This window comes from Hibiscus syriacus, unplaced genomic scaffold (genome assembly GCF_006381635.1).
Source record: "Hibiscus syriacus cultivar Baekdansim isolate YM2019G1 unplaced genomic scaffold, ASM638163v2 tig00014377_pilon, whole genome shotgun sequence".
NCBI lineage: Eukaryota > Viridiplantae > Streptophyta > Magnoliopsida > Malvales > Malvaceae > Hibiscus > Hibiscus syriacus.
The window spans coordinates 17838-33589 of NW_024062324.1; the positions used below are offsets into that span (position 1 = coordinate 17838).

Below are 15752 nucleotides of genomic sequence, written 5' to 3' on the forward strand. Positions count from 1 at the left end.
CAATCCAACAGACGTTTCCTCTTCCAGGAAATAGCCCTAGGAATATCATTTGAAGTTTTTAATGCATATGTCTGCATGCTGGGGAAAGCCTCGAATATCCAAATCTACAAACAATATAATAACAAACATTAGTAATTGTTAAATAATTAATTGTAATTTTGAAAACATTATATAGAAATTCTTACCTTAAAGGCCCAAACAAAGCCTGACAAAGTGTATTTCGACCCATCGCCACGCAAACTTTTGCGGTCATCAAAGGCAGACAACAACTTAGTCCAGGTAGCTTTCTATATATACGAACCCCACAGAAACAGATTCCATCCATTTAGGTCCTCTACCAATAATATTAGCTCCTAAGGAATAGGTTGTCTGGCCTCTCTGCCTAAAAAGCCGGCATACAAAAGTACTAGAAGGCATACTCGGACAACATCGACGTCATTCATCCGAGTAAAACCATCTTTCTTATTAAACAATTTCTTCAGGTCGTCGACGTGTAAGTTCGGCTTCTTTATTGACTCATCAGAAAAAATCCTGGATAACGATGATGGGCGGGTGATATGACGAGTGTACCGGCCTACATCATCGTGTCCGAATCGTAGACCAGTGATTAAGCAGAACTCCTTCTGCCCAAAACAAGTATACGCCGGTGGAAAATGAAACCATATCTCTTCCTCACCACGTTGTATACTGTCGGGTAGATCGCTAGTCATGGTCTGAAGCCATAAATGGGTCAAATTAGCATCTCCACCCGGATGATGTACTCTCAGCCATGGCCCGAAGCAGGTTTCCTCAAACAATTTTCTTTGTGCAGGTGAAAGCTTCGAAGTAATTGTAGTGGCTAGGCTAACTTTATTCCTTAATGTCAATGAAGCCGAAAAAAATTTCTACAAAAACAATAAACATACCAAGTTAGATATACCAAAAACTACACTGTGAAGATATACCAAAAACAATAAACATAAATAGTAGTTTATTCCTGAAACTAAAATTTGCAACACTGTTTTGTCTTTTGGTTGAAATGAAAATCGCAACGAGAGAATGAAAATCGCAACGCGGAAATGACTATCGCAACGAGAGAATCGCAACGCTAAATTAAAATCGCAACGAGAGAATCGCAATGCGAAATGAAAATCGCAATGCGATTTTGGTTTCGCGTTGCGATTTTCATTTCTCTCGTTGCGATAGTCATTTTCGTGTTGCGATTTTCATTTTCATGTTGCGATTTTAAGTTTAGAAACTATTATTCTTCTGCATTACTTCAACCAAAAGACAAAACAAAGACAAATACTAACTTCACAAGGTTAAAGACTAAACAATTTAGCAGTATTGGCAGTAATCGAATGAATTTAATAAGAAATCTAAGTGAAATGGTTAATCTATTATTAAAATTACCAGTAAACTTATCATCAATTTCAATATGAAAAACCTAAAATAATGCAAAAATTTCAAAATAAAAATAATTAAAAAAAATTAACCCTCGGAGGTTGATTTTCCATTTCTGAATGATTGTGAGGGATTTCTGACCGTGAATGGTTGTGAGGGATTTCGCCGGAGATGGGGACGGAAATCTTCGGAGATGGGGACGGATTTCACCGTAGAGAGTGAGAGATGGAGATGAGACTGAGTTGTGATTTTAGGTTTTAGGTTATGAGTTGCGATTACGGGATATACTTTGGACGGTTCAGTTTCCGATATATTAATATATTCGTGTTTGGAATTTGAAAAAAACAATACGCGTTAATACGAATGGCGCTATGTAAATCGCATTGCGATAGTCAGATTCGCATTGCGATTTCCCAAATTCGCGTTGCGATTTTCCTAATTCGCATTGCGATTTACGTAATCGCATTGTGATTTACATATTCGCATTGCGATTTTCCGAATTCGCATTGCGATTTACGTATTCGCATTACGAATTTGGGAAATCGCAATGCGATAGTCAGAATCGCGTTGCGAATCTAGAAACTGATTTGCGATACCGAAGATCGCGTTGCGAATTATCGATCGTATTGCGATTTAGTTGGTCATTTTGGCAAATCCAAAAAAAATTAGTTAAAATCGTATATTATAAGGCATCTTTTGTCACTGAGGTTATTTTCTCTTTTTATAATTGCTGTTTGTGAAACCAAAAAATTATTAGTTGGATAACTTAGGAACCTATGGAAAGAAACAATTGCTTGACTGGCCAACCAACTCATTTTCAGTCTAGAAATTATGGAAGAGCTAAAAAAGAACTCAATGATGGTACAATTTGTTTGTATGTAAATCACAGCTGATATGTTATACGACCTGTAATATGTACCCATAGTATGTGAATCAGTACGATTGTGAGTTCTTTCAAACAAGTATTAATACGCCTATGTCATTGTTGCATATTCACGTTGACTACAAGAGATACGTGGATGGTGACCTTCGTGAATCTTCAAGGTAAGGGAATGGAATGAGATTGCCACTAGGCTTTCTTCAAGGTAAGGGAATGGAATGAGATTGCCACTAGGCTTACGATGTTATTAGATCATTCATTATGAAAAGATCTAATATGTCAGTCCGATATTTATTCAAATTAAATCATATTTTTATATACAAAGAGTTTATTATATTTATAACAATTTAGATTGGTGTTCATTTAATTAGAATGAAAAATTACTTAAAAATCATTCTCTGAACCCAAATCAACCCTAAATAGAAAATCTTAAATCCATTAAACCATAGAACCCCCCAAAATACACACTCAACTAATACAACCTCTCTTATTGAAACCCAAATCTAAGGTACATGCCCTCGTAAGTTTGCAACATTTTTCACTCAAAATTTAGCAACAACATAAATCTGAACCAAACCACACATGTTTACAACTATTTCAAGCCTGCATTTACTGAAATTAAACTTGTTTCTGCAAGTACTTTATTTCATGTCCCTTGTTTCTAATCTACAACTTGTGAATGGTTTCCATGTCAATTACTTCCTTCAGGTTCCCTTTCTCAACATGATCCCACCACTTGAACAAGAAATTTTCAACCACCAGTCTGAACCACGGCGACAGTTTCACTTCACCGCCATCCGCTTTCTGCAGTAACTCCTTCAGTTGATCACGGTTCACGTATTTTGCATCTGCTACCTCATCCGGATTTGGTGAACATTAACATCTCGGACAATGAATAGGAGGTAATCAACTGCACCATAAAGAAAAGGTTCATACAATACCCACAAAATCAGGTCAACAAAAGATGTGAAACGATTGCAACACCAGCTATTGAAATGCATAATTTGTAAATTGTAACAACTTTCCCTTGAATGCAAATCTCAAAACTGTTTTTGCAGTTAAAAAAAGAAAATAAAAGAAAGCTTAGGGCAGAATGTTAGGCAGAGAGAGTGGAAGTATTACGTTCATGCTCGCCCCATTTTCCGTCAGAAGGTGCCTTGTAGAGCATGCGACCCAGTGGGGTGAATTGATCAACGGGAACATCTTCAGCAGGAATGCCAAGTTCATCCAAAAGCTTCCTTTGGGCAGCATTCCTCACCCCTGTGAGTAGATGATTATTAGAAAGGAAATAGGAAAAAAATTATCGGTCATATCAGAAATAAAAAAGGTTTTAACCGAAACAGGTGTAGAAGAGGAGGTATATACCAAGATGATTCTCTGGAATAAGCTCCGATTCACGATATAAAGGATGGCTGCAACAGGTGTTGGTCCAGACGAGAGGAAATGTAACCTTCGTTGCAGATCGTTGCTGCCAAAGTACCCAAAAGGAAAGACGTGTAAAGAAAACTTTCCTCCTCAACTATTTACAAAGCACAACTATTGTGCATATGCATTGTATTCAATGTCAAATCTGGCACCAAATTAGAAATAAGACTATAGAGAATGTTAAAGGGTAAGATTTAGATAAAGAAAGGTGATAGCTACTGCTAAGAGCCTGTGACCTGTGACCTGCGACCTGCGACAATATCCAATTTCACCGTATTTCTGTTTTATCTTTCTCGTATTTTTTTTATCACCCATTCCGAAGTTAAAAGCAACTGGTCATATAAAACTTGACTTCATAGTGATCAACCTGTCCAACTTACAACTACACTTACCTATTCTCTTTTTACTTTGGAGTTTAGATGTCAAAATCACAACTTCAATGAACTAAATGATAAAAAAAATGAGGTGATTACACTCACACCTCGTTTAACTGGTTAGTCTAATAGGATGAGGAAAAACTTATTTAATACATATGTGGTAAAATAGATGTAATAACAGTAGTACTAAAATAATTCACTGTTTGATAGGAAAAAATGTTGAATAAGTAGAACTAAGCTATTACATTGTGAAATGTCACTTTGTTCCTTGATGAAAAGAAAAAATCTAATAATTCAAATTTTATTTTCATGACTTGTAAAATATTTTTAAAGTTTATTTTATAAATATAGTTCTAAGATTCAATTTTTTTCCAAAAATGATATCTTTATTGAATAAATTATTTTATGGAGATAATATCTTGAAAAAAAATTGGAAGTTGAAATTATTTTGTGGAGAAGGAAAAAAGTCATTGAAAATTCGTTTTTTTGAGCAAGGTGACTCTTGAAAACATAAAAATAGAGGAAGGAGAAACTCTTGTATAGAATTTATAATCTCAACAAGTGTAAAAGGTTTTCCCCAAGTTAAGGAAAATAAGGTCATGATTTCTTAAGTGGTGCAATAGGTGTTGGGTTGACTTTTACAACCAAAACACTGGCTAGTGCTAACTAGCGTGCTTAGAAGCATATTATAATTTTAAGACTCTACTAAATGAGATGTCAAGGCATACCTTATCGGCTTCATATGGCATTATAATGCCGAAGTTTGAAAAAATAACAATTCTAAATATCTCAACAACCAATATTTTATTGTTTACCTGGAGGAGTAACTCATATTTTGTGTTAAACAAAAATACACTGAATGCCCTATGCAGCATCTTTCCAGTTAAAATATTTTCCCACAAATGACCTGTAAATTTTAAAGATGGTGTTAAAAGTGCAGAAATAAAGGAAATATAGTGAAGACATTGATGACAGTAAAAAAAAAAGCCAAGAGACATCCTTTAATACCCATAATGCAACATAAAACACAATCTACAAGATCCAAATTTATGCCAGAGATTCAAGCATTTCTTTGATCTTCACTTCTTAAATCACAGGCAGAATAAAGGGCCTACATGCAAATGAAGTGATTCATCTTATAGCCTAACGAATAAACACAATAATTTTACACAACAAAAGTTATTGCGAAATTTTAGTGCCAAAGTATTTTTCAGATTTTACAAAAGAAATTTAAAAAACATCAAATGAATTCTCTTTCAACAGGTGCAGCCAATTGTTCAAAGTTCCACTGTAGTAAGAAAATTTTATAAACGAGCTTCTCCATCCTATAAAATTTGAAAGATAATAACTGGGCCCACTGTATATGAAAGTCGGTTTCAAATGTAACAGCAGATCATCATCTCCCTTTCAACACCAAAACAACAGTAATATGATTTCCACTGGTCAAGATAATTTGCCAACCGAAAAGTATTAACACTTGATGAATAAAGCAACAAGTAATATACGTCAATCTCAACATCAATAGAGAGGATCGAAGACAAAAAACATCAAATCAGGACTGAATTCATGCAGTTGTTGCACATTTAATATTCATATACAAAATTTTGCTCGTAGGAGAAAACTGAAATTAATAAAATATTTGGGATACAATAAGGACATGTAACTTCCTGATATCCTTCTAAACCTACATATAAAAGGAGCGTTTTCTTTACCACTTATGGAAGCCGTAAGAAATTTTACCAGCTTTCATTTCAACTGTTTTACAACAGATACAACATACTCAATCTTTGTTACTAGGCATGGCCACCACAGAAAATAGAGAACAGAGGTGCAAATACTATAATATTCCAAACAAGAAAATAAATTCAGAGGAAATACATATAAATAATAGCTAGATCAAGAAAATGTCATAATTAAGTTAATAACTACTCTTATGAGTGAATGATTAATATAGCTATTAAGTCATCACAATAAAAATAATTTCATTGCACGATTAGATTATGCCTTATGCAGTCAAAATGAATGCATTGGACTTTAGACACGTGTTAAGTATGTGTCCGAGTGTGTGTTTGAGCATATTAAATTTAAAAAGACAAAAAAGATGATGCAGGCCAACACTGCTACGACCCAAGGAAACTGCATCATAGGGATTTTCTGCTTACAGTTGTACTTAGATTCATGGCCAACAACATTGTCACTCTCGTCCACTAAAATACATCTGCAAGAAGTTTGAAGCAAAGGGATATGTTAGTATTAAATACTAAATATTGTGCACTTCAAAAGAGCAGGACCAATACAATGACCTCTGTAGTTGCAAAACGAAAAGGCTTCATAATAATATGGCCATATAACAAACTGTATGTTCGGTAAAGTTTTAGACCTTGATTTGTGTTATAGAAAATATAAAATATTGGTAATAGAAAGAGTTATCCTATACAATAAAAGATACCACAATTAGTGAACTACTACAACCAACCATTCACGTATCACTATCACATTCCTCCTTCAATTCAATCCAGCTAAGGAATACACAGCACACAAAGAACTTCGGTAAAAGAAATGAAAATCACACATGTTAATGAAAACATGTAAAACAAAAATAAAGAAAATAAACTACCCTGTTTTCATTCTTTTTCAACATTTTCACACGCATTTTTTTCCCTTTTTCCATAAACTAACGTGGTTGCCTTCGCATAAGAGTTCAAGTCGAGAATTGTTTTACATTTAACCAAACAGATAACAGCATGTAAGCCTGGCTGCATACGTTTTTTGGCTCCATAACAGTAGATAAAAAATGATGGCATTCAAGATGATAAAAGATAATATGGGGCTAGCTAGCAATATCATCCTATTTATTTTTCACAATTGACTTAGCTAGCAGCCAGAAGGGGATCCTCCTATAATATGAATAAAATCATGGTCATAGTAACGTATTTTTAATGTTTTTTTCCCTTTTTTACCACATGTGTTAAAATAACTTTCAGCAGTAAATATACAAGCTCAAAATTGACTAGCCTCTTATACAAAAGAAGTGCCCAATCATTTCCCCTCAGTTAGCAAGAAACGCAGATCGCGGCGACAAGAATAAAACAAAAATTAACCTTCGATGGAATGGTCACTATTTCAGAGGAATTACACAAGTTCCAGTTTTAGAGATAATTAAATCATATAATGATAAGCTAATTATGAATTAACTCTACTTTCTAAAGCTTACTTGCAAAGAACATACATATACCTATACCCTACTGTATACACAAATCTACGAGAAAAGTAGATGTATAGATCAAAGATGTTAAAAACACACCGGGTTGCAATCAACAATTTATTAAACAAGCTTTAAATAATGTAATGTTAGTCGTAAAATGATAATAGAATTTTCCAACAGAGGAAAAGGAACTTAGTAAACTCAGTAAACTTTATCTTAAACCTCCCTTCCTTTCTCTTTCATTTTCTCGGTAGCTGATCATATAGGCATAACAGCAAACAAAGGTCAATGGCAAAAACGTAAATAAAAACGGGAAAGGGGGGCGGAGTTCGGAATCTGGAAAAACTCACTCATCCTCAAACATGAGGCGTCTTTGGACAGCGTCCATGCCAGCGTCGGGAGCGTCACCCATGATAGCGGCGGCGGCGGCGGAAGCTTGGAAACGAAAAGACGGGGAAACCCTCAAGTGAGGGAATCGAAGGGGAGGGTGGGGAAAAGAGGAAGGGAGGTAAAGACGGGGAGTCGGAGAAGAGAAAGAGGAAGCAAGCGAACGAGAAAGTAAGAGAGCTGAGGAAGTATTTAAAAGCAAAGGCATTTAGTCTCTGCTCGCACTGTAATCGGCCAATTTGCTGGTCCTTGTCTTTCTTTTATTCATTTCTTTATTATGTTTATTTTAATATTATTATTTTGATTTCGGTTTTTACTAGAGCGTAAACAAATTGAGCTAAGCTAGAAATATTTGAATTCGATTAAAGTTAAGTTTAATTTTGCTTAAAATTTTACGAGTTTAAATTTTTTAAGTTCGACTCAAACTTAAAAAAAACTCTAACTCAAAATATTATCAGATGTAGCTCAATTGAAGCTCAAATTTAAACTCGATTTTAAAAATTTGATCCTTAAGTACATAAAAGTCTTATATTGTATTTTTTATATGAAAAAATAACATATAAATATTAATATTATTAATAATTAAATTTAAAAAATAATATATATATTTTTTGAGTTGTTCACGAGCTTTTCGAGTTAGATATCAAATAATTCGTATTGACTCATTAAGAATTTGAGAGAAACCCAATTAATTTGAGTATTGACCGAACTGAATTTGAATAAATCATGATTTATCTCATCTCATTTACATCCTTAGTTTTAACTAATAATAATCCTTTTTGCTTCATAAAAAATTAAAATAATTGCATTTCTTTAGGAAAAAACATTTTTAAATAGCATTTATAAATATTAAAAAATTAAGAAAATAAATTAAGTGTAATAAGATAAGACTTGATTATTTAGCTTACTTTCTCTTTGTTTTATTCATTGTTGATGATTAATCTCTTTTAATTTGAGTGGAAGATCATAATGAGAGAACATAAGAATAAAAGAGAATGAAATGGAGATTTCCATTTGAATCGTGATTAAGAAGTGTTAATAATAACTTTAGTTGATGTTGTTAGGCATAAAGTCATTATAGTTATTCGTAGGTCAGTAGATTAAATAGATTTGGTAATCAAATTTTTGGATTATATTATGATAGATCATATGATTCTGTCAGATATTATATTCGGATATTATAACTAATTCGAATATCATAGATTTTTTTAAGATTTATGGAAACGGAGATGTATATATGTAACTATATAATTGATATAGATATAACAATATTCAAAGATCATTTTTGGAAACATAACAAAATAATATACAAATAAAACTAAAGCTATATTTTTCCCGAGTTCTCTCCCTAATAATAGCATATATATATATTTAATATAGGGATGGCAAACGGGTATAGTTTCGTGGATTCCGCACCGCATCCGCTCCAATTAGAGTGGAGATGGGTATAATTTTAGCGGGTAGTGGGCGAGTGTGGATTTATAAAGTGGTACCCGTCGTGGGTGGTGGGCGGGTAATGGGTTTGAGACATTACCCGCCCCGCATCCGCCCACCCCGCATCCGCCCGCCCCGCATCCTCCCGCCCCGCATCCGCCCGTCCCGCATCCGCCCGCCCAGCTAAATATCTATTAAATTTTGGACCATTATGAATTTATGTGTAATTTTAGAGACTAATTTATAAATTTTAATATTATATAATATATAACATATAATTTAACTAAATATTAAGGATATTTAGTCTTTAATCTGGTATTTAATTAGGGAAATATTCGACTCTTTGATTAAACCCATAATTTCACTAACCACGTCACTTTCCATGTTTTTTAGCTCATACTGCCCATCCAAACACAAATTAGCCATACTATAAGCATTAACATCAAAAGCAGCAGTTTCCATGTTATTTAGCCCCTCAAAACCCATATTAGGTGCACTATGAGCATTAACAACGAAAGCAACATAACAATCCAGCTCTGCGACTACATGCTCCCTACAATTTGTCTCCATAACATTCGTAGAGCCACTCCTCTGACAAATTGAAGAATGCACTGCTACCCCATCACAAACTGTATGGGAACCAACTCCAACATCTCATTAGTTTGTTGTCAGGCGGGTCTAGATAGGTATGTTGCTAGTGGGTAGTGGGTGTGGGGATGGATTTGAAAATGTACCCGCGTGGGAGAGTGTGGATTTGAAAATTTGTACCCATCATGGGTGGTGGGCATGTGATAGATTGAAAAATAGTAGGTGGGTATGGGGATGGAGGAGGGGGTATCCGCACCCGACCCGCCCGTTTACCATCCCTAATTTAATATATAATTTTTGAAATTTATAAATTATTAAAAAGGAGTTTTATAATTTTAAAGTCTGAACTCGTAATTGTTTTTAGCATAATAGAAGCGATTCGTTATTAACAAGGATAAAATTAAAAGAATATTAGTATTTTTAAAGTTATTATTACCAATAAATATTATTGATTAAATGCAAAAAGAACCATTATCCTTTTAAAAACACATTAAATCAGATTTGTTTTATTTTTGGGCCGAAGTCGAAAAACACGTGGCTGTGATAGGTGTCCGTTTGGCAGTTCTGAATCCAGAAATTTCCGGGAAAAAGGATCGGGTGGCGATGCCATTGGACAAATGTAAGAATCATGAAGATATACACGAAGTGGTCAATTTATTAATTAACAAAGAGTTGGATCCAATGTGGCTGCTGCTGTTGTCTTTCTCCCCTCACCGTATTCGGCTATTCCACATTTTGACCTATCCTATCCTTTCCCTTTTCAACGTTACATAATTTTCATTTTCTTTGGAGAAACATTACATATTTGTGGTTAAATTATATAAATACTAACTAAGCTATACTTTTAGTACATGAATTATTATTTTTCTTTTATTTTACTCACTTAACTTTTTCCTTTTCAAAATCATATTTAACGTTTCGTTTTGGTCATCTGTCGTTAATAAAGTAAGGGTGGTACTGACGTGTCACCATAAGGTAATTTCATATTATCGTTGAAAAAATATCATGTTAGTAGTTCTGTTAATTTTTTAACAGTGGATGACCAAAACGTAATGTTCGATATGATTTTGAAAAAAATAGTAGAACGACCAAAACGGGATAAAAGTGATAATTTGGGTACTGAATGTGTAGTTTACCCTAAAATAGTTACGAAATGATCATTAAATTTATTAAATTATTACAAAATGATCGTTGTATATTATAAAATAGTGATAGTCTTTTATAATTTTATAGATCATTTTATAATAGTTTGATAAGTTTTAATGATCATTTTGTAATGATTACATAAAATTTAATGATTATTTTGTATAATTCTATGATCATTTTATATATATTTAAAAAAAAACTAATGTTAAAAATCATCTTAACATAATTTAGTGATCATATGTGTACTTTATCTTATAAATTTTAGATAAAAAATATTTAATTTTTTTTAAATTTTGTAGGGTATATGTTTCTTTTATGATTAATTTGAACTTCATAATTGTTCCTCTTAGTAATGTTGTTTATATTTTTCAAAAGTTATTATATAAAGTGTAGAAATTGTTCATAGTTGTTTCTATTTTGTAGGGTCTATTTTGTAGAGGAAAAGAATCTTGCAGACTCGTAAAATAATCCTGTCTTGGCTTCAGTGCATTCTTGGAATGAATCCGAAAGGAATGATTTTAATCATTTTTTGTCGAAATAATCTTATTTTTATGTGGGATGTTAAACCTAAGGTATAATCTTATATGTCTTTGTAAAAGGTAGTTGGATTATAATCTCTCACCATAAAAATAGTTGCATGCACAATAACGTAGTTATGAGAAATCCATCAATATGCATGTCACGTATCAAAAATGATAAGTCTATACTATAATTTGTAACTGGATATAGATAAGAGGGCATGAAATATATATAATGGGCTACAGTAATGTTTTAAAAAGCATAACTTAAGGGATAATTGAGCATTCCATGGTGCTGTAAGGATTTCATACAATCCTTTATTCCATTGGCTTGCAAAGGGATCTTTATGAGCCTCTTTACTAATGAAATAGAATTAGTAATTCCTTCTTTCTTAATGTACTATCTTAACAATATGACTCTTTAATTATGCCATAGAAGATGATAAGGTGTTTATCGAAAGAATTTTAATTATTTGACAATGGATGTTTAAACATCTATGCAAACGTCATATTCAATCTCGATATCTCTAACGATAACAACCCTCCCTTAATTATTAATATCGTTTGGTTGGTGTCAATGTTAAATATGTTTAAATATTGTTTATTATAAATTTGTGGAGTCATGGTTGGCGGCCATTAGTTAATAAGAACAATTGAAAAAGTCAATTCTGGCAGTCGAGATAGAGTCAGTTTGATAGTTATATAATTAAGTCAAAATGTAATCAAAATTGAAAATTTGACATAATAGCTGCTGCTGCGCCTGCCCCTAATTTCCCACTTTTTTTCAACAGTCAAACAGTCCCAAGTATTAAGTAAAGCCGCCACAAGTCCAACTCAAATTAAAACACTTATTTCTACAATTAAACACGTTCAAAGGTAGACTTACCGATTCAGGTCTGAAAGTAAATAAGAGATTTTTTTATTTATAAATCTGAATTGAAACATTTTGACAACGAAAGTTTAATCTGAATAAATTTGGATGAACTATTTACGAATATGAAAAGTTGGATAAAATTTAATGCACATATTTCATATTAAATTAAACTTAAAATTAGGTGCGTGCATTCGGATATCGGATATTTTCCAGTCTAAAATTTTGGATATCCGAAAATATAAATCACTAAAATTACGATCTGTATCTGATCCGAAAAAATCAGATATCTAAATTTTTGGATGTCTAAATTTTCAAATTGAATATCCGAATCCAAACTGAACATAAAAATTAATTTAACAAAAATTAAATAAATTTACATTTCTTCATTTTCCAACTACAACCTTATTTATGTTACGTAAATTATGCTATTCCGTGCCCAACTGTCATCTCCTTATTATTTCTTATTTATTTATCTGCCATACACTCATGTAAAGGAAACACACCCAAACAATTTAAAGGGACTATATAATCAATTTTCTTCTATAAAACTTATAAGATATTCTTGAAATTAAGAGACGTATGTTAATAGATAATCTCATAACTCATAAGACTAGATAATCGCTTTTGGACACCAACAAATATACCCAAGTTACACTACTATAACGATTGATGAGACTTAAAAAAGCAGCCCATATTTTAAACTAAATGGGCAGCTCACGGCTGGGCGCTAGAGTGGGCTTAGATGGGTAAGTTCTTCTAAAGATCCAGTTTTTTTAATCGGATTTTCGGATATTTTGAAAATAATTTTTTTATCGATATGTATCTGATCTGAAAATTTATTTTTCGGATATATAATCCCAATTATTCAAAAATCAAAAAATGAATCGGATTTTTTTACACACCCCTACTTAAAACTATAATAAAATATGTTAACACCATTTGATATGGGTATTATCGGGGCTAGATATGTATTAGGTTTGTAGTTGATCTATATGAAACTCATATTTTTTAGAGATATTTAAGAAATCTAGTGTCTTATCCCACTAGATCAATTAATTATTTGATTGAATTTTTTTTCTTCATTCAAACAAGGGTTTTGATACCTTGATGTAGTACGTAAACATTTCTGATTGATTAGTCTATGATATGTGGATGACAAGAGTGGCGGATGCAAAGGTTATTTAGAGCGGGTAATTTGAAATTTTTATGTTTGTTGTTAGTTTTACTGGTGGTACTCACGTTAAAATTTTATTTGTATTTATTTTATATAAAAAATTATATTCTATATATACGCCCCTTCAAAATATTTCAGGATTTGTCAGTTTATGATAAATTGTTTTTTTTATTATTTTACCACTTAACCCTTTTTGTATTGGAATGACTTTGGTGTTATGAGATTTAATAGTTGGATGAAGTATTGGATCGTCACGTCATCTAACAAAACATTATCCTCACGAGGAATGTAGTTCCATTGAACATAATGTTTCTTGGACAATGTGTCTTGTTAGTTGTTACCTCTTGAGTGTTTTTATTATTATTAATAGTCTGAGTGAATATAAGACAATAATTATTCAAAACTTTCAATTATATGACATTAAACATTCATAAATTATTGCATACATGATGTTTAAATCTGAAATATTAAGAAATAATAACAATTTCTTAACCACTAAGGTTGTTTGAAACCTTAGGATTTTCTATATCTTTATTTTGGGATGGACCGAGGGGTGAGTAGGGGCAGTCGTCCCACCAGAGTTTTCAAATTCTCTTATATTTTATATTTTTTTTTTATATTTTCTATTGATAATCTGTTTTTGTCCTTATAATTTTTATAACTACGCCCTCTTTTAGAATTTTATATAATCATCTCCTAACATAAAATCACGCGTCAATCCATCATCCATGTTTGTTTGGTTTGCGATTGTAGTGCTTTGAACCTTCTCTCGATTATAGTAATGCTTCAAGGGATGATTTGTGTAACATCCCAAATCAGGGTCAGTGACTAAATTGAAAATTTTGAAAGTTTTGTGCTCAATTTAGAAATAAATTAAAAGTCTCGGGAGTTAAGTAAAGAATTTTAATATTGGATTAAATCGTAAAGAGGGATGAACTAAAGGGGTAAAATGGTATTTTCATGGGAAAGATTTTTATATTCCCTTTTTGAGTATTATAAAACGTGGGAAATATGAGAGAGTTCCAGACTTCTCTTCTTCATTCTCTTCTTTTCCACCGTGAAGCCATAAACAAAGGTAAGATCTCTTGTTAGTTGATATTTAGCTTAATTTAGGATTTGGTTATGATTATTGGATGATAATTAAGCTTAAGGAAATCTTAAATCATCTTAAAAACAAAGGATGGTGGAATTAGGAGAGATTAAAGATTAAGAGTTTTTGAATGAAATTTTGAAATAGAGTTCATTACTCAAATTGGAAGTTGAATTTGACATGTCATCTATGAGAATAATAAGCTAGAAGTGTTAGAATTAAGTTTGGGTAACATGGAAAAATTGGTATGATTCTTGAATGCTATGTGGAGGAGTGAATTTTTAAGTTAAAGAGATATTGAATGAAAATTTATTAGTTTAAGTATGTATATTTGAGTTAAGAATATTAAAGGAAGTGAAATAGGAAGTGTGAAACTGAAAATGAAGTGATTTTCGAGCTCAAAATGTGATTTATGGGCTAGGGGAATCGGTACCCATTCAAGGGGAACCGATACCCCCTCAAACGAACCAGAATTTACATAATGTCATGGGGGAACCGATACTCCCACAGGGGGGAACCGATTCCCCCCTAAAGGAAGAAATGAATATTGGTTTATTAAATTCGTTTAAGTTGTTAGTATCGAATTACAAGATGTAGGTATCTAATAATTGTCTTGAAAATGTATAATTATGTAGATTCAGAGCCTGAACGAGTTCCGGAATCATTGTCAAGTAAGATCGATCAAAGGGAAAGATAAGAGATTGAAATTGACTAGTGAGGCCAGGTGAGTGCATATTCAATAGTATATGATGGGTGATGGGAAGAAGACTTGCGATGAGTCTATTTCCTGAAGAGTTACATATGAATTCATGATTAAAGGCACGAGTTGAATATGAGTGTATGTATGCTTGATTATATGAATTGATATGTTTTGTATGTGCTATGTGGTTTATGTACACACACTATTAAGTGTTAATGAGAGAATATCAAATAAGTTATGAAATTATATGAATATAGAAGATAAGTCAATAGATGTAGGGAAATGAAAATAGAGGTTTATGAAGAATCATAGGAGAATAAATATAAGTAATAAGATAATGAAATATAAGACTATGTGAAATACATGGTTATGAGAATTAGTAAAATAGAGTTATTTGATTTAATGAGAATTGAGGAAACTAAATAAGATTGAATTATAGAATGGAATGAGAATAATACATCTATTAGGGAATTGGAATATAAAGCGTTGATATGTGTGTATATATATATGATAAATTATATGCTAAAGATCTATGGGGTTATATGAAAAGGTTATAAGAAATGTATGAAAT

At 32.3% G+C, this 15752-nt stretch overlaps 2 pseudogenes; one reads left to right on the forward strand and one right to left on the reverse strand.

The window, feature by feature from the left end:
- Positions 1–15752, forward strand: part of LOC120207237 — a 24506-nt pseudogene continuing 8754 nt past the window's right edge.
- LOC120207238 lies at positions 2725–7905 on the reverse strand (annotated as a pseudogene).